The sequence below is a fragment of the Pan troglodytes genome, chromosome 5 (assembly GCF_028858775.2).
Source record: "Pan troglodytes isolate AG18354 chromosome 5, NHGRI_mPanTro3-v2.0_pri, whole genome shotgun sequence".
Lineage (NCBI taxonomy): Eukaryota > Metazoa > Chordata > Mammalia > Primates > Hominidae > Pan > Pan troglodytes.
In genome coordinates, this window is record NC_072403.2 from 151,822,422 (window position 1) to 151,846,001 (window position 23,580).

At 36.3% G+C, this 23,580-nt stretch overlaps 1 long non-coding RNA gene across 1 annotated transcript; it reads right to left on the reverse strand.

Moving 5' to 3' along the window:
* Window positions 1–10,092: 10,092 nt before the first annotated feature.
* LOC104007006 (uncharacterized) lies at window positions 10,093–23,334 on the reverse strand. The gene is made up of 3 exons (XR_681070.3): window positions 23,066–23,334; window positions 10,711–10,962; window positions 10,093–10,493 (listed from the first exon to the last, which is right to left on the reverse strand). It is a non-coding gene; the product is annotated as an uncharacterized LOC104007006 (long non-coding RNA).
* Between the last annotated feature and the right edge of the window lie 246 nt (window positions 23,335–23,580).

Consider the following 23,580-nt stretch of genomic DNA (forward strand, 5'->3'; position numbering starts at 1 on the left):
GTAAGATAAAACATGATGTCTGAGTTTTCAACACTGATTATTACTTCTCTCAATGTTTTCTTCTAGGAACAACTGTCTGATGGTACCAATAAAAATTGCTAAAAAGCTCACAATTCCATACCTTACATAAAGTCATACTGTCTTTACCATATCCTCCTTCTCCTCTACATTGCTTTGTCACCTTTTTCTGGGGCAATTTAAAAAAACTTCTAAGATCCTTGACTCTCTTAAACGCCCACATGAATCATACCGAGCATGTTAAATGTTCTTTTCCCCACGTAATATAAAACTGATACATAACTGCCGTATACTTATAAAATACAGTTGACTAGAGGACATAATTTGTAAACCCTATGTATCTTAAAATTTGGTTTTCCAGTTTTCTTTTCATGTTTGTGTTCAATGCATTTTATGTGCGAACTTCAGATATTCCTAATGACCCTTAAAAAGTTTTAGGGCCCTTGCCCATGGGTCAGTGATGCTAATAATCATCTTTTTTCTTTGCTCTTCTGCCTCTGCTTTATATTTTAGACTCATTTTGCTATCATTTCCATGGGTCTTTTCTTCATTGTCATTTTCATGATCTCCTGCTCCTTCCCACTCCTCCAAAAATAATTTATTTTTTGACGCCTGTATCTTCCCAAATATCCACTGCTTGTCACTTCTTTGGGGACATACTTCTTTTATCTCTCTTTCCAGTTGTATTTTCTCATTTATCAGTATGTGTAAATTATGTACTCTCAGGTATCAGTGTACATGAAGTGCAATCTGTATACTTCCTTGGAGAACCATTGTCCTAATGATAGGGGTTTCTCCTCAGGCAAATATATCGCCAGTAAATATCTTCTAAACAGTTTGTCTATTTCATGTTGTGGTTAATATTTGCTGATATCTATTCTAAATTTAACTATTTTTTCCATTCTCATTCAATAAATCAGCAAATAGGCCTTTCGGGCATTATGCATTTTACTAAGTTTGTAAGTATAAATTAAAACTGTTTAAAATAGAGTGTGTATTAGTTTGCTATGGTTGCCAAAACAAAATACCATAGACTGGGTGACTTAAACAGCAGAATTTTTTTTCTTATGGTTTTGGAGCCTGGAATTCTGAGATCAAGGTGTCGGAATGATTGATTTCTTCTGAGGTCTCTCTTTTTGGCTTGCAAATGGCCGTCTTCTTTCTGTATGTTCACATGGTCTTTCCTCTGTGTGTGTTTGTGTCCTAATCTCCTCTTCCTATGAAACCAGTCAAACTGGACCCCAGTCCAGTTTGGGCCCAGTCAAACTGGCCCTCTCCAGTAATTTCATTTAACCTTTATGTCCTTAAATATGTCATTCTAAATACAGTAATATTCTGAGGTATTGGGAGTTAGGACTTCAACATATGAATTTTGGGGGAACACAGCAAGGTCCATTATGGAGGGCAATGAGAAATAAAATAAACATCACAATGCACGCAACGTTCATAAGATCCTGGCAATTGTCATGAAGAGGTGAGATTATAACTCTTACAATGAACTCACTTTGGTGAGTGGAGTATCTCTGCATTTACCACCTATGTGGGACCAGGCAATGTTCTTTTTCCATTATCACCTGTATCTTGCGAGGGCTCTTGGCCTAGAGTTATATTTATATTAATTTAACAGAAAAATATATATTAGCATTAAATTATTAGCTTATGCTTGAAAAAGCCTTTTTTTTTTTTTTTTTTTTTTGCCTTGTCCATTCATGCCATTCAGTGTCTAAAATCTTGAGACGTCATCTGCTTTGGTGACAGTGGCTAAAGACAACACATCCTCAAGTTTGTACACAACAGCACCTCCCTTTTCTTCTCCCTGCTGCTCCACTTCTTGTTACTCCAAGTCTGAACCACATAAAATAGACAGTCTCCTTATCTTGTGGCTACTACAATCAGTTTGGTAAATTCTGGTGCACCTCAGTCCCGTGACGGTCTCCTTCAGTTACTCTAACACAGGAGAGGTGGAAATTTCCTTTTTCACTCCTTCAAACACAGTACAATGCTGGAAATACAGTAGTAAATGAAGGAGTCAGTATTTATTCTCATAGAAGTTTATTCTGTTGGGGAGAAAACAAATAGTAAATGGGAGTATGTAAGAACTTATGAGAAAGAAAAGTGGCTTTTTGTATTAAAATAACAGGATGCCCATCAATGACAGACTGGCTAAAGAAAATGTGGTACATATACACCATGGAATACTATGCAGCCATAAAAAGGAATGAGATCATGTCCTTTGCAGTGACATGGATGGAGCTGAAAGCTGTTTTCTCAGCAAACTAACACAGGAACAGAAAACCAAGTACCACATGTTCTCACTTATAAGAGGGAGCTGAAAAATGAGAACTCGTGGACACAGGGAGGGGAACAACACACACTGGGACCTGTCGGGAGAGGGTGGGTGGGGGAGAGCATCAGGAAAAGTAGCTAATGCATACTGAGCTTAATACCTAGGTGATGGGTTGATAGATGCAGCAAACCACCATGGCACATGTTTACCTATGTAACAAACTTGCACATCCTGTGCATGCACCCCAGAACTTAAAATTAAAAAAAAACAAAAACAGGATGAAAGACCTCTATTGATAATTTGACAAATGTTGCTGATGGCACTGTGGGAACAAGATATGGATTTTAAGAGAGGAATATTCTAGACAGAGAAAACAATAGTAAAAGAGACCTTAAAAGTCAGGAATGGGAGGTTGCTTTACTTGTTCAAGGATGTGAATAGTCATTTATTCATTCAACAAGTATTTAAAGAATTTGTAAGCAGCTGCCATGTGTTAGACAGTACCCTAGGTTCTGATTCAAAAAAGAAAAAAATAGATGTAGAAAGGGGAAGTAAGTGAACTTTAATCACATAAATATATGTAAAGTTATTAATTGTGGTCAGTTTTGTGAAGAGGGATCCAAAAGCAATAAGAACCTCTCACAGGAAAATTTGAATAGTCCAAGCAAATTAGAATGAGCTTCATGGAGGAAATGACGCTTAAATTTCTTTCTGAAGAATGAGAAGTTGTCTAGGTGAAGAGAACAAATACTTGCTGATATGGGAGTGTGATCAGACATTAGCGGTGGAGAGCTTTTTTTTTCCTAAGAGTGGAAAATACCCTGCTGCAAGTATCCCATTGAACATTCTAGAGACCTTTTTTTTTTTTCTGTATCATTCTGCATTACTACCTACCCTTTGGGGCAAGCTGAGTTGATTTATCTCACTGTCATTCATAAATCTGGATCGGGCTATTAAAATTGCACTGGGTCTCCTGTAATTATCGGAAGAATTCTTTGAATAAGAGACCAGGTGAAACATTGTGTAGTCAGCATGGGGAAGGGGTTTGTCAGGGAAAGTGTGTCCTGAGCTGAGCCTAAAGAGGAAGAGATTTGATGTTAGGACAAATTATTGCTTTGCTCACGGTGGAAAGAGGCACAGGCTTAGAGGAGAGAAACTAATGGTTTAACATAATTAGCACAAAGCAAACGTGTCAGTTAGTTAGTCCTGGTCCTCATCTTTAAAAAAGGTTGTGGTTATGCCTTTTTCTTGAGTTTCTAATACTCAAAATCATCCTGCTCTCTCCTTCCATTTCTTACATCTACTCCCCAAATCTAAATTGTTGCTGTTTCTCAATCTTTTATACATCATGTGGTCCTTCTTCATTTCCAGAGAGATCCCTTTCAGTGACGCCTCAGTTATCTGTCACTGTCATTACTATAACTTTAAATTGTCAATTATCTACTCTTTCCAAAAGTTTCACCTTCCTTGGGCTTTTTCTGGATTGATTGTTTCAGTATAATGACTCCGTACCTCGCTCCCTGTAATATGCAATTTAATTAAAGATCATTTTAGTACTATTTTTAAGGCTCTCATCTTGAATGTTATCATAAGTTTTTTCAACAAAAAAGCTTATATTCTAAGAAGCAGAATACTTGGCTTTATTTTAGCTAGCCATGTGTATTTAAAAAAAAAACTTGACAAATGAAAGAACTAATAGTCTAGTTTTCTTTTCTGTTATAGGTTTTTGTTTTCTTTTCCCTTCAAGGTAGAACAAAACCATATATAAGTTGCTAATATTTTGAGGGCAAGTGATCTGTTTTATTCAGTGTCCATACTCAGCTTCCAGCCCTTATCGAGGTATATAAAAATGTTTAATAAATGAATGCATACATAATAAATAGGGAAAGGACAAATGGAGAAAGGTCTATATTAAATCTCTCAGTAAAGGCTTGTTGTACCATCATGTCACAGATACCACAATATTTTCTGTGGGTTCTATTCAGATTCTTTCTTGAAAAAGTTCTTTTAAATCAAGCTTTTGTGTGCATCAATATCACGTAGAAAACTTGTGAAAGCATAGCTTCCGGGCCCCATTGTTGATTCAGTAGGTCTGGGATGATTTTTTTCGAACAAGTTCCCATGTGATGCTGTTGGTCTGGGGACCCCTCTTTGAGAATCTCTGCTTTTAATGAAATGTAACGAAAGAACAGGAAGCAAAAAAAGAATGGAAACCCTATTGGTCGTTTAAATGAGAGTACATTTTTCTCTTGCAATTTGGTTCTTCACCCTAGTGTGGTTGCTGCATAAACCCTTTTGATATGATTTACTGATTTCTACACTCTTCTTATTCATGGATTAAGATTTTTGAGGGAAGATTAATATTTAAAGTTTTTTTTTATAATTGAGAATACATAGACATAGATGATGAAAAGCTGATCAATTTTAACTGCTTCCTGCACAGGTAAAATAATTGCGACTCCTGGGTTCTTTAGAGACACATGAAAGAAGTGGTTATAATAATTTTACAGATTCAACTAAATAAAGAATAGTGTGCATATAATAATTTCATGAGGTAGCACATCAAATCGATGCTATAAAATCAAATCAGCAAATCAAGATGGCTTATTTAACAAATGTATTGAGAAAGTTCGGTAACAACTTATTTTGTTTTATACTATTTATCAACATAAATTATAAATAAATAACGATGCAAATATTATATATTTTAAAAGGATGTATAAAGCCAGTTGAAGAAAATAAATGTTCATCTTTTAAATGTTTTGATTTATATAGCTTATTTATATATTACTTATTTAATCTTAGATAGTGACAATTTTCTTAATGTTAACTTATGAAAGCAACCATAAAAGAAGATTGATAGGTTCAAGTAAACAAAAACAAATACACAAAATGTACTCTGTCAAAACCACAATAAACATTGTTGTGGGCAGAGAGGAAAATTATTACAAACATTATAAAGGGCATTTTCACTCTGTTACAAAGTCTTGGAGTTTTGTTCATTTTATGACACACTTCAAGTAAGTTATTCTAAGGAAATATTTATGGTCACATATAAAAGTACAATGTAAGAGTACATATCACAGAACTATTAATAATAGCAAAGGTTTGGTAACAACACTATGGGGCTGGAAAAATAAATAGAGGGCCTTGATGTAACAGAATATCAAATAGCAATTTAAACGGTGTTATAGAAAAATATTGTTATGAAAAATGTGCAGAATATGGTATGTATTGAAAAATATTACTACACAAAATTATATAGACAAAAATATTCTATGTTGTTTTTAAAATACCTGTTTTAGGACATATCAGATTGGGAAAATATAAACCAAAATTTTAATAGCGCTTATCTCTGCATTATTGGATTATATGTGGTTTATTTTCTCCTTTTGACTTACCCGTATTTTCTCAACATTTTATAACACATTTGTCTCATTCCTGAAATTAAACCATGTTAAACATTTTGAATAATTGCATTATTTTTCTCACAAGCATTTAAATAAAATCCCTCTCAGTCCCATCCTGATCCTCAGCTTTGAACTGTTTCACTCTGCAGAGGGGAAAAGTTGAGAATTTATCTCTGGAGTCCTTAGGAATTTTCTCTATGCAATTCACAACAGATTTGATTGGGTGTCCAGTGTAAACTTGACTCCACGGCCCTCCTTCTTCTCTGTCCTAGTTCTTATGTGAATGCATAAAAATGTGACCCTCCAGAATTATTTTACATTTTAGCAGAAAGAAATGGTTTCAGTGGAGCTATCCTAACAGTGCTTTTGTATGTCTTGCTTAATAACTCCCTTTCCCTTAATTGAAAAAGGAAAGAAAAAAAATAAAGAATGGTGCTGGTTTGGAAATACTTTTAGAGATTGCTGTCTCCAACTGTGCTTGTTCTCGCTGTCTGTTATGGTCCATTAGATAAACATGGTGTTCAACAGTCAGGCTGTTGTTGATATATTTGGCAACACTGATAATGTGATCTATGTTTAGGAGGAAGTGGATGCGTCATTCCATGCGGGCATAGGTTTTCTGAAAGTGATTGTTCTTTTTACAAGAAAAAGTTAGATAAGTCATTGAACCTTAAATTCTCACTAAGAGTCTGAACATTTTTAATTTTTGTCATCTGAGGTTTTTTTTTTTTTGGTGCTTTTATTGGAATTTCAGATTAATAGTTGGGCTTATTCTCAGAAGCAACCAGTACTAACTGAAAATAAATGCAAACCTGGTTGCTTCTGACTCTTGAGGGTGATATTAGTATAACAAGAAAAAGGGAGGTGCTTGTTATCTGAGTATATTTCTTTATTGTTCATCAATCACAGTTTTTAGTGTTTTCATTTGTAACCTGCAAGTTTAAAAACAAACAGAAAAGAACCTTGAATCTTAAGATTCTTTTTCTGTTTCTCTCCCTTATATCTATTTATCTATTTATCAATTAATCTACCTACCTGCCTATCTACCTATCTCTCTCTACATACACATATACACATATGTACTATATTTAGACTACATATGTATAGTACATATGTATATGTATATTTAGTACGTATGTATATGTATATGTGTATTTATGTGTATATTTGGACTGTACATATACAGTCTAAATATAGTACATATATGTATGTATTTATACTATATATGCATATTTATACATATATACAGTCTCTTTATATATGTAGTCCTGAAGAAAGGATTGGAATATATTTCATCAAATAAAATACTAACATATTTTGGACATAAAAGGGCATAAAGTCTGAGACATGGAATGTCTTGTAATGTCCAGCTGAATCCTAAATATCCTCAGTGATAGGATTTCAGGCATTTCTCTTGGGAAGTGATTCCATTATCTAATAGTTTTCATTGGGAGGAAATTTTTCCCAATAGGCTTAATGTTCCTCTTCTCAACTGGTTCCATTAAACCTAATTACCCCTTCCTAAAGCTGAGCAATTCCTCTCCTATTGGTATTTACCAAGTTTTAATAGTGGAAAGCAACAATTAGCTCTTCAGCTGTCATAAAATCAGTGTATTTTAAACTTTTTTGGTGTTTCTTTTTAAATGGTATACATACATGCATATGTATATGTGTATCACACATACAACTAGTCACCAAATTTACTTTAGTGTTTACTTAATGCTGAAATCATATTAATATTTCAGATGTGCTTACATGATAAGACATTATTGACTTTTCTCTTATAAATTCTTTATGTCCACAGGTGGCCACTAACAATATAGTAGCCTTCATTCACATTTTATAAAAATGGGTTATAGCTTACAAGCCACAGCTTAACAATCTCTAGCCTCTGTGTAAGTTGGCTTATGTCTATAGTTTGGGCTGGTGAAGATTCCAAGAAAAAAATGCCACTGACCCCATTCAGTTCCATCAAGAAAGGGAATTTTGTTCTATGGGGGAGATGGATGTTATTACTTATTCTCTAGAGAGGGACGTTTAAAATCACTTCAGATTGTTGGAATCTATAGCCTGCGCTATCATGGCAGGAAGCTCAGTGATTTTTAAATTATTTACAGGTAAAATCCCCACCTCCTGTAGTTTTTATTTTTAGAGTGTCCATTTCAGGATTTTAATGCTAAGAAAGTGAAACTATGCTCGCTCTTGTCATCTTCTTCCCTCTCTCTTGCTTTGACCTTCCCCCTTCGCCTCCCCTTCCCTCCTAGTGCTCTGCTCCTTCCCATTTCCTTTCCTACCTCAAATCCCATTACCCACCGCCATACCTTTTTTCCTTCTTTCTCTGACTCTGATTTTTCCCAGTTCTCTCGTAATGAGGTTTATTTGTGAGCCTCAAACCTCATATTATTGTTCAGTCTTTGGGTATCCTCCATGCTGGGGGCTCCTTCCTGGGCCCATGAATGATGAGTTTAGGGTCTGAAAGAAGGATCTTTCTTCTTGCCCTCAAGTCACTTCTGTAGCCTGCTGTGGTTTGCATGCTAGATGAATCTGGACTACATGGAAAAGATTTCCTAGAAGTGTCTATGGACTGACTGTGTTCCTCCCAAATTCATATGTTGAAGTCCTAATCCCCATCTTGATGGTATTTGGAGGTGGGGCCTTTGGGAGGTAGTTAGGCTTAGATGAGATCATGAGGTTGGGGACTACGTGATGGGATGAATGTCTTTCAAAGGAAATGAAGAAACACAGGAGCTTTCTCTCTCTCCATGCTCAGGTACTGAGGAAAGATCATATGAGCACACAGCAAAAAGGTAACTATCTATCAGGTAGGAAGAATGCCCTCACCAAGAACCATATCGGCCAGTACCTTGATCTTAGACTTCCCAGCCTCCAGAACTGTGAGAAAATAAATGTCTGTTGTTGAAGCCACCACATCCACGGTATTTTGTTGTAGCAGCCCAAACTGACTAAGACAAAGTATCTTCTTATCAAAGATCAGACTTTATATTTTTTCCTTGTGTTAGTATTTCATAATCCCAAAGTTCTACAACTTCCATATAACAAAAATTTTGAATTCAGTACAATGACCTTGTAAGTATTTCATTTATAACAAGCCTCTTTAAAATATATTTAGTAACATTGCTTTAATTAGAAAGAATTTAAAATATACGATGATGTCTTAGGTATGTTTATTTTTAGTGAGAATTGATATGGTTGTTTTGTTTTGTTTTGAGATAGGGTCTCGCTCTGTCACCCAGGCTGCTGGAGTGCAGCGACGGAACGCAGTGGCATGATTTCAGCTCACTGCAACCTCAACCTCCTGGGCTCAGGTGATTCTCCCATCTCAGCCTCCAAAGTAGCTGGGACTACAAGCACACACCACCACACCAACTAATTTTTGTATCTTTTATAGAGACAAGGTCTCAGTTTACTGCCAGGCTGGTCTCGAACTCCAGGCTTAAGCCAGCCACCCAAAGTGCTATGATTATAGGTGTGAACCACTGTGCCTGGCTGTTGTTGTTTTTAGTCATGAAATATTCATCTTTGTCCAGCCATCCTGGGCTACTCTAACAACTGTAATTGCTTTATAACTACTTAGTTATGGATTTCTGGAATCTGAAATTGAGGCCATAAGCAGAAATGACTAAAATATAGAATTCTTTCTCCTATCTTTATTTGTTCATCTAGATATTGGAACTGTATCATTAAATTTAAAGGGGGGAACTAGTATTGACAACAAATTAAATTATTTCAACCAAAACCACTTAATAGGTATGTTGACTGTTAGTCATTACCAAATCAGCTAAGAAAAAATAGTTTTATTTCCACTTTGTTGATTCAACAAATAATTTTCATATTTGTAATTCATATTGACAGTCACAGATTCCTAGGATCTCTATTAACAGATACCTCGTTTGTGCCTGTGATTATTTCTTCATCTGTGCCTGTCTTTGCCCTTTCCTAGCTGAATGTCCTTGAAAAAATCATTTGGCCTTTTTGTGTCTGTTTCCTCATCATGAGGTGGAAAAATACATAGAGTCAAATGTGTGAGGTTGTTTCCAGAAATTAATTTAAGTAAGCACTTTGAATACTACCAGACCATAGTAAGTTCTATGATGATGACGACAGATCCAGTTGAGAGCTCATTTGCTGGCAGCATCCTAAATAACTCTGCTTCATGGAAGAAAGGCTCTGTAAATACCAAAGATTAAGATCCTTGGTTTAAGACTCAAGGAATCTGTTTACAAGGTAAGTAAGCAAGAGAACAAAAACAAAACATAGTTTATACAAGGCCCATTCAATCACAATCTTATCTTTTCAATTTCAAGTCTATCCCCTTTAAGTTTCCATGACATAAATATCAGCTGACATACACACAAGGTGACTCACCTTCTTCCCATTAAACTAGGTTGAGATTAAAAACAAACAAGCAAACAGCTGGAATGTGGCACGTGGGTCAGACCCTTCTGAGTCCAGTTGGGTAACTCAGCAGAGATCAGAATGATCTTCAAAAACCAACAAGCAATTGGCACGTATCTTCGGACATGCTTGAAGTCTATGGGGCCAAATAGTAGAGTATCCTGGCAGAGCCAAAAAGTCTTCTTTTATGACACAGAAAAGAAAACTTCTTTCAAAGTAGTTATGCAACCCAGGAGAACACAATGCATCCACTGTGTGTGTCCTGGGGCTGTCTATGAACACATGATTTCATATTTTTGTCCCTGTAAACTTCAGCATTGATGATGAACATTATTTCAAGGAAATATCCCACTACTTTATCTCTGTAAAGACATCCATAGAGAATGTAAGTTATAATTTCCTTATTCATTTTTCTGGTTAGAGAAGGCATTTCTATTTTAATGGTCAATTATTATATTCTGAATTTGCCACAAGTCTCCTTTTCATATTTAAACACTAGGGGTTTTTTTTGTTTGTTTTTTAAATTCTTAAGATAAATAGAAAAGTCAAGGTTAGAAAATGTTCAAAACAATTGCTCACCTTATAAAATCTTGTTAGGGAAGTAATTTTGCTCATTTCATACTGTTGACATTTCTGAATTTCAGTAATCATTAATTTTTTTAAAGCTGCCAGCAGATATGTACAATACTCCTTTTAGATATTATTCCCATCAAAGACAGATTTCACCTCTTTCACTCTTTGTGCCATTTCTCTATTATTTTGAAAATATTACTAATGCCTTCAAGTTCATTTGTATTCTGTAAGATTCTCCTTGTATCCAAGCAACTCCATCTGAAAAAATAATTTGTTTTTTTTAATGAGAGATATATTCAAAACAAAACCCTGCATATATTTATGATTTTTTGGTAATAATTTTCATGATACTAATTTCCTGGAAAGGGATTTGCACTTTACGAACAAACAGTGATTTCCTTTGAAACCTTCTCTGGTCTATGTCACCACAGTTATCTAAACAATTTAGATGTCCCTTTCTTGACTAAACTTTTAAAAAATGCTGATTCTGTTCTGTTTTTAGAAATGATACACATCATCAGATAATTTGTAAAACAGAAAATATATTAAAAAATAAAAACTTCCTTAAATAACCATGGGATAATCAAGGTTGTAGTAGACTGCCAAGTGAGTTATAAAAACTCCAGAATTACGTCAGAATTAGACAGATAACCAAAGAATCTGTGGGGCACTTTGATGAACTCAAGTGAATCCTTATATTCGTCTTTACTGAGAAAACTGTTGGGAATGATTTCACTTCCATTTTTTTAAAAATATAAAGCATATCCTTCAGAGTGGCACATGCAGAAATATTTTTTATGCGTGTATATTTACTGTTAAGTACACAATACGCCTATGAGAACAACCATAGCTAACAGCTTAAAGAACTGTGCTTGGGGCGAAGGGAAGGAATGTGTGGCTGGAGACTTAGTTTGGCATGACTGAGAAGCACCCAAGCGGAGTAAGGACGGGTGTGTCGGCTGCAGCCAGGCGGCAGTTCTGGTACTTCTCAGTCATGACATTCGGGGTCAGGTAACTGAATTCTCATCAGCAAAAAGGGGATAATAGTAGTAATATAGCTCTCATAATATTGTTACAAGAATTGCATATACTTATATTCACAAAATAAGTAAAATGTTTTGAACAGTGTCGTGAAGTTATGTCCTATGCAGGTATTTTACTGTAATTGACTTTATTTTTGTTTTAGAGCAGTTTTGGGTCCACAGGAAAGTTGAGTGGAAAGTAGAGAGTTTACATATCTCCCCTGCTCTCACACATGCTCAGCCTCCCCCGTGATCAACATTCCCCTCAGACTGGTACATTTGTTTACAATGGGTGAACCTACATTGACACATCATTGTCACCCAGAGTCGAAGTTTACATTAGGCCTCTCTCTTAGGTTGTACATAATGAGTTTTGACAAATGTATGATGACATTCATTTTAATAATGAAAATGGTTTGGTTGTTAGGGACTAGATTGTGACACTTTTGTTACAAACCTGAAGAAAGTCGGGAGATTGTTAGTGAAATCCCTTTCTAGAAGAAAATTATAGAAAATGTGCCGGGTCTGCAGGCTGGTAGGTCCCCCTCCAGTCCCTGAACTGCCCACTGGCAGTTATGATGAAGACAGTCACTTGTTGGTTAAACTTGCATAACTTAATGAAGGAAAGAAAATATGGTTTCTGTAAGAGGACATCCTGTAACTGGACCATGATGGTTCTTTGTAAGGTCACGATAAAGGGAGAAAGAAGTGGAAAAAATTTAAACTTTAGAAAAAGTGAAAAATCCTCATGTAGTAAAGATAAAATTTTGCTGTCATGGTATCTTGTAGGAGGCGCCAGTGACATTTTGCTGAATTGCTTGTGGCGAATTCTAAGAAAAAATAAAAGATATTATTTTGAAGAAAAGGGGAATGCTGGCATGGAGCTCATTGCCTGGAAGGAGAAGAGGCTGAAAACATAAGTAGAGAAAAATCAATTTGGGTAAATTCATAAATCATTGATTTAGAATTAATGTATAGAAGACAGAGTGGGTAGGCTGGGAGCAGTGGCTCATGCCTATTATCCCAGCACTTTGGGAGGATGGGGTGGGTGGATCACTTGTGGTCAGGAATTTGAGACCAGCCTGGCCAACATGGTGAAAACCTGTCTCTACTAAAAATACAAAAGTTAGCCAGGCATGGTGGTGCGTGCCTGTAGTGCCAGCTACTCAGGAGGCTGAGGCACGAGGAGAATCTCATGAACCCGGGAGGCATAGGTTGCAGCTGAGATTGCGTCACTGCATTCCAGCCTGGTTGACAGAAGTGAGACTCTGTCTCAAGAAAAACAAAAGACAGAGTGGGTTATTTGCAGCACAGTGTAATATCTGTACAAATATAACCAATGTCTTTATCTTTCATGTAGATACCTCTCCACAGGCTACCACGTGAATCTCCAGTCAGCTGGAGCAAAGCCATATAAAATAGGCCTAGTTCAGACAGTGTTCTAAAAAGAAAACTACCAACAAAAGGGGCTTGGAAAGGTTCCTCGGGATATCAAAAATCAAATTAGCTTATTCTACTGTAATTGCTTATTTAAAATGGCAGAATCCCCCCTAGAATTGGAAATGTTCATTAATTTATTCAGCAAATATTTACTGAGCACCTACTACATGCCAGGTGGTCACAAGTTTAAAAGTAAGCAATATAGACAAAGCCTATGCCCTCTTCTAGCTAACAGAAAATAAATACTGGGTGAAAGAATAAAAGAGAATTATGTGCATGTTACACACTTGACAAGCATAAATGTATGTAACAGCTTTGGAATGTTCTCTGATGAAGTTCTGATATACCTTACCCATTTTTCTCCATTAAGCATGTGGTGAAGACACAGCCTGACTAGTAAGACTGTCTGTGTTCTGATATAATCTAGGTTTCTTTTCTTGTATTGACCAGAAGGTGTGAACATGTGTTGCATGAGTTGTGTATATTTGTGTGTGTGTGCATGTGTGTGTGTGAGAGAGCATGCACACTTTTGTGTCATTCTTCTCAAAATGTAGCACATGAACTGGAATTGAAGAAGAATTAGAGCTTTTGATTACTATTTGGATTTTTTCTTGGTCTTTACATATGCAACTGTTCAAGGCTTAATATAAGTTTGGTCTTTTTAGTATAATGTTGTGTAGGAGGCTTTGCTTCCTTATAATATGCTATGTGACATGAGGCTCATTTGCTTTCCCTCTTATCCCAGGAAATGCTAGCATCTTTCTTGTGAGTATTCTGTGTCCTGGGTTTCCTACTGTGCCGCAGTGTAAAGAGAGTAGGGCAATGTAAACTTCTTTGAGAACCACTTCCTGACTGATTGGCGTCTAAGAAGAAACACGATCTGGAGCTTTGCGCAGCACCAGGACTCTGCCTGTGAAACACCATTAAATCTGCTATTACCCTCCCTTCCACCCTTCCCCCAGGACTCTAAGGTGACCTTCCCACTTAACTCTTTCATGCCCAATAGCACGTAGGGCACACTACCAATGTCTGCAATGAATCATATGTTTTCAGAATAATTATTTTGATCACTTATATCCTTTCTTATTAAAAATGTCTGTGCTGTTCTTAAAGAGGAAAGGGGTGAGGGAGGAAAGCTGCAATTTAGAGGAACTGTGTAGTTGTTTTTCTTTCTTTTATTTAATCATCACTTTTAATATTTCCTTATAATTCACATTTTAAAGAAAACAAACCCAAGGCTCAGAGAGGTCAACTAATTTACACACATGGCATGGCTAAGAAGTGGCAGGGGCTGGATTAGAATCAAGGCATTTCTGACTCAGAGCCAGTGATTTTTCTACTACATACAGTAAGTTCCACCAAGTGGAAAATTAAGGTCTTAATAATACCAGCCAAGAAACACTGCATTAATTATAATGAATGTTTTATGCAGGGTAGTTTTTGGGTCTGAATCATGGCATCGTTGCCATACATTTTTAATTTTATTTATTTTTTTACTTTGTGTGGAGACATCAGGGTTTATTAACCACTGCATCCAAGACTGAAGATCAGATAGTTAAAAAAAAAAAGATGATATTTGAATGTGTAAATATTTGTTTTAGAATACACGGAGATAGTCTTTTTTTCCTGTCTTTCACCTAACCTTTCTTCCACATCTTAATTACACATTTTTTTTTTTATTGAGGCAACAAATTCCTTCCTCCTTAGATCCCTGCCCCACAACAACCCAGAGCCCAGAACATAAACAAAGACACATTTGGAAGCTCCTGCAGAGAGACCTATATCCAAGATCAGCAGATCCTGCAATTTGCTATTTCCTCTTCCCCCCTCTCCCCAGATGCAGGCTTATGTAAGTCTCCCTGAGGCATGTATGGTTTTAGGGAAAGGATTGAAAACTGTGGCTGGTGCTGTTAGTATTAGATGGCTGTAAATGAATAAATGGATAATAACAGTTAGGCAGCTCACTGACGGTATTCCAAGTATTAATAAATGAGTGCAATTGACACAGTTTGACACCAACACTTTGGAATTTATGACATGTAAAAAGGGAGAATATGAATCTGCCGCTTTCAACTTTTTAATATAATTGGGATGCCTGAAGCCATTTTACCATCTGTAAGCTTCCCGTATTAGCCCTGATTTACTCCTGAATGTCCACAAAGCCTGTGACTTCATATAAAAGTTTTGAAAAGAGTTTAGCATTGTAGCTTTTCTTTTAATATCTGAAACTTGTTATAGCATGTGCTGCTATTTCCAGGCAGTTTAGTGTCATTAAAGCAAACACCATATAAACCTGACTTCCTATTTTTAACATTGTAGAATTCTATATTAAGTGCCATGAACAAAGAAGCACATCAGATGAATACTTTTTCCTTTAAAATGAAAAACTCCCTTAACCAGGATGTTCAGAACCCTCCCAAAATGGACTTGTTTTCAGCTTGTTCATCTTTTCCACCTCCCTACTGCTTTTTAAAAGTTTCATGTCCATTTTTGGTGACAATTTATTATTTGAAGTCATCTTCCAAGGGCAGGAAATATCTTTGTAGAAAAGAGTCCGAAATTAACTTCATGTGCAAAACAAACGTATCACAGAACAGTAGAGACAGTTCCTAAGCAGATTGTGTTCTAAAAGTTTGCCTAAAAGAATGCTGTTTGGAGCCTGGAACATATTTTTCATGGAAACACTATAGATGGCTGTTAAGTTCTAAGGTCAGTGATTGAGGCCATGTGACCTGTGAAGTAATTGGATCGCAAAACTGAATTTTTAAAATACCACTTTGTGATAATTTAGGATATTATTTTGGTAACGTCACACATTATAACATGGAATCTAGAGCTACTGCATAGCATCATGAGCACGATAGTTTAACTAGGTTCCAGTCACACTGATCTCCTTGTTATTGCTCAACAAGGAGTGAGGACTGTGGTATGGGCATACAAATTGGGAGAGCATGTGTGTTTAATGATGACTGTAGTCTGTGCAAGGATCAAGTCAATATCAAGTCATGCAGCTTGGAGTACCTCCCCCTCCCACTTTTTTGATGTACATGTTTAAGTAAGAGTCTCAAAGTGTCAACATTTTTTGTTGGGTCTTTGTTGTGATTCATCACCATGTGATCCTGAGGCAGTGGATGTCTTGATAGGAAAATATTGATAGTGCACAGCTGGTACATTCCTTCCCCACTTTTACTTGAATTGCCCTGTGCTTCTCTAGGGTTCCCTGCACCCTCTTTTTCTCTCCCTCTCTTCCCACTTAGCGGTAGGGTCTAGGGCTGTAGAACACACCAGACAACTCATCTTGATTTAAGCAGACTACTTAGGGGGTTCTGATGGACACTGAAAGGCAACTCACTGGACTGGAACGTGTGCCTATAAAAGGTATCCTGGCCCCTATTGCTTCACCAACAATCAGCTAATTTGTTGTTGGCCTATTCCACCTTCTACATTTTCCACTGTCATAAATTCTTTGGCTGCTGCGACTGAACATGCTGGAGAGCGACCTTTCTTCTCTTAGACATCCTTGTAAAGATGTAAGCCCGGTTCAGAGACTGCTTTGGTCCCACTTCATTACTTGTAGGTTCCTACAGTAAAAGACCATTCTTTCCTATATTTGCCATCTTCACTGTTTATACCCAAGATGGTGGTTAGAAGCCAGACAATAGATAATGAAAAGAATGATAAATCATTGAGTGGTTGAAAACTAACGCAAATATTTGATTACATTTCTAGCTGTAGCAAATCAGCAAATCTCAATTCCTGAGTAGGTGAAGTTTGAATTGCCCAGGTGAGGAAAAGCAGGCTACTGAGCACTGCTCTGGGAGTCGGATCAGTAGGAGCCTGATCATATCTCAGAACAGGGCAGTGTGAGCATCAGAGTTTGTGGAGAAAAGGGCAAAGTGGAAAGATATCTTACTAGTTTTTCAGCCCCTTTTGACTTTTAGAGGCAATTCAGGTGAGGGCTCAGAAAGAAAAGAGGAAAGCTGGGGAGAAAGCTCCATAGTTTTACAGAGCACGTAAATAATCATGTACAGGATGTTAGTAGAAATACGGATGTTCAGGATGATTTTGATGAAGCTTCAGACAGAAATGAGTTTTCCCAGAGGTCTCTTTGAAAGACTCAAGGCTTCTCCCTTTTGGTCATGTCTCAGGTAGTCTTAAAGCACTCAGAATCCAGCATGTCAGCAAAGAAAATTTATGGCTATTTTACCAATCATAGAGACAATTTAAGTAAAGAGGAGTCAATTAAGCATTTGTAATATTTGCTTTTTAAACTGTGGCAGCAAAATCATTTTAGTGGATAACAATTCACATTAAAAATAGAATGAAAAAATAGAACATAATAAAATATATAAAAGTTTTGCAACTTAGATTTATTTTATGGATCTTTTATTTCCCTCCTTTCTTCCCTCCCTCCCTCCCTCTCTCCCTTCCTTCCTTCCTTCATTCCTTTCTTCCTTCCTCTCTTTTCTTTCTTTCTTTCTTTCTTTCTTTATCTTTCTTTCTTCCTTTCCTCTCTCTTTCTTTCTTCTTCTTTCTTTCTGTTTGTCTCTCTCTCTCTCTCTCCTTCCTTCCTTCCTCCCTTCCTACCTTCCCTCCCTCCCTCCTTCCTCTCTCACTCCTCTTTCCTTCCTTCCCTCCTTCCTTTTCTCTCTTTCTGATATAAATTTGTATTCTGGGTCATGATGTGTGATGGTAAATTTTATGTGTCAACTTGACTGGAACACAAGATGTCCAGATATCTGACTAAACATTATGTCTGCATGTGTCTGTGAGAGTGTTTCTGGAAGAGACGGCATTTGTATTGGTAGAATGAGTAGAGCATATGGCCCTCCCCAAGGTATGTGGGCATCATGTAATTTGTTGAGGGCCTGAATAAAACAAAAAGATGAAGAAGGTTTGAGTTAACTCTGTCTGACTGCTTGAGCAGGACATCTGTTTTCTCCTGGTTCTGGTGCTGCTGGTTCCCAGACCTTCAGAATCTATAGCATTGGCTATCTGACTTCCAGGCCTTCAAACTACGCCACTGCTTTTCCTGGGTATCCAGCTTGCAGATAGCAAATCATGGACTTCTCAGTCTCCGTAATCATGTGACCCAATGCCTTATGGTAATTATAATACAGTAGCCCCCCCTTATCCACAGGGAAATATGTTCCAAGACCCTTGGTGAATGCCTGAAATTGTGAATAGTACTGAACCCCACTTACACTATGTTTTTCCTATACTTACATACCTATGCTAAGGTTTAATTTATAAATTAAGAACAGTAAGAAAGTAACAATAACTAATAATAAAATAGGCAAAGGATAACAATATACTATAATAAAAGTTATGGTAATATGGTCTCTATGTCTCTCAAAATCTCTTATTGTACTTTATTCACTCTTCTTCTTGTGATAATGTGGGATGACAAGATGCCTGTTTCTGAGATGAAGTGAGATGAACGACATTGGTGTTGTGATGCAGCGTTTGGCTACTATTGAAAACTAATTAATAACTTAGGAATGGTTTATTTCTAGAATATTCTATTTAATATTTTTGAATTGCAGTAGGCTGCAGGTAATGAAAATCAAGGAAAGCAAAACCACAGAGGAGAGGGGACTACTGTAATAATATAATAATGATAATAATAATAATAGATTCTGGAAGAGTTTTGAGGTACATGCTAGCAAAAGCCAATGTTTTTGTGAAGAGAGTTTTAAAGGCAACTATAGGAAGACCTCAGAAACAGAAGAGGAAAGCTGAAGAGAGAGGTGCATCTTCTCATAGAACACTTAAATAATAGTGTAAAGAATGTTGGTGGAAATACGGTATTCATCTGCAAACCAGGAGGTTGGCCTCCACCAGAAGTTGACTTGGCTGGCACTCTTGAACTTTCCAGCTCCCTGAACTGTGAGAAGTGAATTTCTGTTGTTAAAGCCATCCTGTCTATGGTATTTTTGTTATAGCAGCCCAAACTGACTACGACACAATGTAAAATGCATCTCTCACTAAGGGTCTTGGTCAAAAAGTTAGAAAGCTATTGGTCTGCACTTATGGTTTATTTCAGATATATAAAGTTGGTCATATTTTAGACATGGGTTAGAGAAATAGGGTGTACAGATACAGATTATATTCTCTCAGGTTGTATTTCTGCAATAAGGGCTAGCCTCTTTATGGGGACAGTGGCTGGTAGATTTAGGTCATGTAATTAAATGTCTAAACTACCCACAGGCATCCAGAAGATAGAACATTTATCCTGTTATGTCATGCTCTCTCTGTAAAAACAAAACTCTTTGTTAAATCAACAAGCAGCACTATTAAGTAATTAAATCATTATAAAAATAATACCCAATTAGAAAATACTTAAATAAATATACCAGTATAATTAGATACCTTCTCATTAAACTTCAATTATCTTTAGCCTAATCCCAATTTTTTTTTCCCACAAATCAGAAGCTTTCAATCTGAATCATTTCATTTCCCCTTTGGGCTTGTCTACCATTTTTGTATTTAGCTTTCTTCTTTTATGCCTTTTTTTTTTCTCAGAAATCTTTATGGTTTTCTCTTCTGCATGACCTTTTGCTATAATCAGAATAAGAGAAATTTGAATCCCTTGTGATGGCCTTTTTCTAATAATGAGTAATTTTCTTCCATATAACTACTTTTTTTCTCTCAGTCCCCTTTGAAGCCTGAAGCAAGTATAAAAGCTAATTTGAAATTAGCATACAATTGGGTTCCTTATTAGTCTCTATAGTCATTTTTGCAGATGTATAGTTTGGCCTGGGTCAGGGACCCCCTGACAGAAAATTGCCTTTTTTTTTCTTTTAAAGGCCCAAGCCTATATTTCTTTAGAACACATTAGAACATTGCTCAAAGCATAACATGCTGTTTAAGCAGAGATATGAATTGATATCTTCATAGTTAACGCACTTAACACTCTTCCTTTTTATTCTACATGACTTTCAAGGAAATATTAAATTACTCTAAACACATACCTTTCAAAATTAATGGTAAAATACTTCACGGTAAATATGTCTTGATCAAGTACAGCGTTCTATGGGGAAGGCATTTCAAAATAGCATTGGTATATAGAAAATGTCAGTGAATTACACCAAGCTTTTTCTCTAGAAGATTCTTCTTGAATTATCTATATACATATTTTAACGGTGACATTTTTAGCCAACTCAATCACTAGTTCCTATATCAGGAAATTTTATCCTGGGGTCCATTTACCATCTAAAATTTTACGTGCAATGCATGAGTATTTATCTGGGGAAAGTCACTACCGTTTTTTATGACTTCTTTTTTTAATAAGATATAATATATAACAAAATGCATAGACCTTTAAAGGTGATTTCTAAGAGTTGTGTCAATTGTATACATTTGTGTAGCTACAACTTAAAACAATACATAAAAGATTTCCATCACCCAAAGTTCTCTTGGGGCCTTTTCTAATCAATTTCCCATCCACCACCCAGTGCAACTGCTTACTGATACTTATCACTATAAATTATTTTTGTCTGTTTTTGAACCTCATCTTAATGGAATCCTATAGTATATAATACTCATTAGTGTCTAGTTTCTGATTGTTTGAAATTCATCATATTATTGCTTCAATCAATAACTTCTCTTCAATGTTGAGCAGTATTCTCCCATATGACTATCACACAATTTTACTATCCTTTTATCTATTCATGGACCCTTGGCTTGCTTTTGCATATTATAAATAAAGTTGCTATGAACACTCTTGTCCATGTCTTTTTGTGGACAATATCTTTTCATTTTGGGGGAGTAAGTAACTAGGAGTAGAATTGCTGGGTCATCAGATAGGTATTTTAACTTTATTAGAAACAGATCTGCAGCTTTTAATAAACTCTTAAAGGGACCTTGTATCCAAAAACTTAAAGTAGCCCTGCTTTTAGGGCATCTATACAAATGTTTTTGTTTGTTTAGAAATATGTTCTCAATTCTCTTTAAGCCTCAGTTACAGACTCAATAAGATGAGTGCTAGACTCTGCCTTAAGCCTATAATGCATTAGGCTATCAGTACAAGTTGAAATTATTTAAAATAGTTTTTGTAGATACTTGGATAGTAGATTAATCACAATAGCTTAATTCCACTAGAATGTAAATTTTATGAGGGTAGAGACATTTCTCTGTTCACTGCTGTAACCCAAGCATCTAAGATGCTATCTGCATGGATCAGTTCAATAAATATGCTAAATGGAGGAATGAAGTATCAGCCATATGTTGGGAAACATTCTAATCGCTTTATATGTAGTGTTTCACTTAATCCTTACAGCCAATCTTTGAGGTAATTCCTTTTATTACTCCCTTTTAAGTGGAGAAATTAGGCACAGAGAAGTTAGGCAATATGCCCCTTGTCACATAGCAAATAAGCCAGGATTTGAATACAAGTAGTTGTCCTTCCAAAGTCATAACTCTTAGCCAGGGAATGCAGAAAAACTGCATCGCTTGTGTGTCTCTTGTTTTGTTTCAAGAAGCCAAATAGCCTTTTTCTATTTGTTAATTGTATCACTTTTGAAGGAAAAGTCCTCAGGAGGAAATTCCGTGGATTGGTTTAGGATGGTGACACTCATTATCTTTCTCACAATTAACTGGACTTTTCTTCACATTCTGATTTGTTCCCATAATGAGAGTTAGGGCCCCACTTCACCTGTATTATAAATAAAAGCCATGGAGGTCTATACATACAATCCCTGGATACTTTTGCTTTACTTTGTTTTGTTTCATTTTCACTCACATCAGGTTAAGCTGAAAGTTTTGATGTTTTTTAGAAGTAGCTTTGAATCCAAATGCACAATTACTGTTATAAAGCCTGCCTTGTATGGCCCTTCATGGTGTCATACAGCTTAGGACCTGGTGATGGGATGGCATTGTTTTGACAACTGTTACCTGTTCCTTATTTGTAAGTTTTTAGTAATGTGAGCTTCTCTCTTAGTCTTGTCATGACCGTTGTGGTCCCTTCTAGCTAGCAGAGAGGTTGAGGACAGGCTAGTGTGTTCTTATGAACTGGCTTTGTCAACAGAGCTGGCGTTTGCTTACACTCTAAAACAAATCACCTCTCACTATCTCTGCAACACTTCCCCAGAGCTGAATTTATGCCTCTTTTTATCTTGATAAGAAAATATAAACAAAAGATTCTGATTAATATTTATCTCAATGTAGCCAAACTAGAGCCAAATACATCTCAAAATGGCACTTGTTGATGAAATCACTCCTCCCAGTTATATTTGAAGGAGATTCCCCTTCTAAGACACATGACTTCAAATCTCTGCACTGTATCATGCAATGCTCAGCAGCCTTCTGTGAGTACATTGGTGGCAGTTCTCTTTTTCTAGAATGAGCCAGAGGCAAACAAGCTTTTGAGGTTGGAAAACAGTGACGAGAAATTGGTTCATAAACCTACACTTGATAATCATCCATGCTTTTGCCACCAGTACTGCAAATTCTACGTTACAATTTTATGTTGTCTTACATCCTTTTGGCAGCATGTCTTAACCACATATAAAATAATCTGTAGCAGGAAAAAAGTTATCAGTCCTTATCTTTTTAGCTTTGCTAATAAAGATAGTAAAACTGAGATTCTGTGAAATTATGTCCAATTTTTTCCCCAAGGGTAGAAAAGCCAAACAGCCTGGAGATAATGAATATGTCTTCCCAAATGGCAATTGTAGCAGGTCTTTCTAAGCAGCAGTCCCAAATAAAAGATCTATGAATCAAACAAACAATTTGTATTTTAAAAGAAATTTGCTACTCCCTCTTTCCTATAGAAGAGTCCTGAAAATAAAATCAGGGCTGTTCATTTTACTCAATACTCTCAAACACCAAGCAAGATTACAATTCCTTGCCTGCCTATGATACCCTGTAATTCCAACTAGCTCTGTGAAAGCACAGACCTGTTTTGGCATTTCACATTCTGCTGCTTCATCAAGGCCAGCTCCTTCACTGCAGGCTCTTACGACAGCACATACTTCTCTTAACAGCCATGTTTTCAGTCCTCGTTTCAACAGAAGACTCTAATCTTGTGATTTTTCCGATGCCATACCAAATATAGATTTTGCTGACACTTCCCTGATTTTCTAGGATTTAAAACATTTCAAACAAACTTTTGAAGCAAACGATGACAATGTGTTTTTATGCTTACATAACCCATCTCAGTTATTTCAGACTCAAGATGGAATCCTAGCCCTGTATCAAGTAGAAAACAAAACAAAACAAAAGCCAGTGAGTTGTTTTAGTCATCAGAGTAGTGCTGTTTTCAAGTATTCCGCCTCGTTCTCCTACCACATTGGTAAGCAGACTAGCAAAAGTTAATATGGCTGTTTTAAATTAAAGGCATTCAGATGCTGTTTTTTTCTCGAATTTTTGAATGTGTTGTTTAACACACCGAATTTCTGTGCAGTGAAATGGA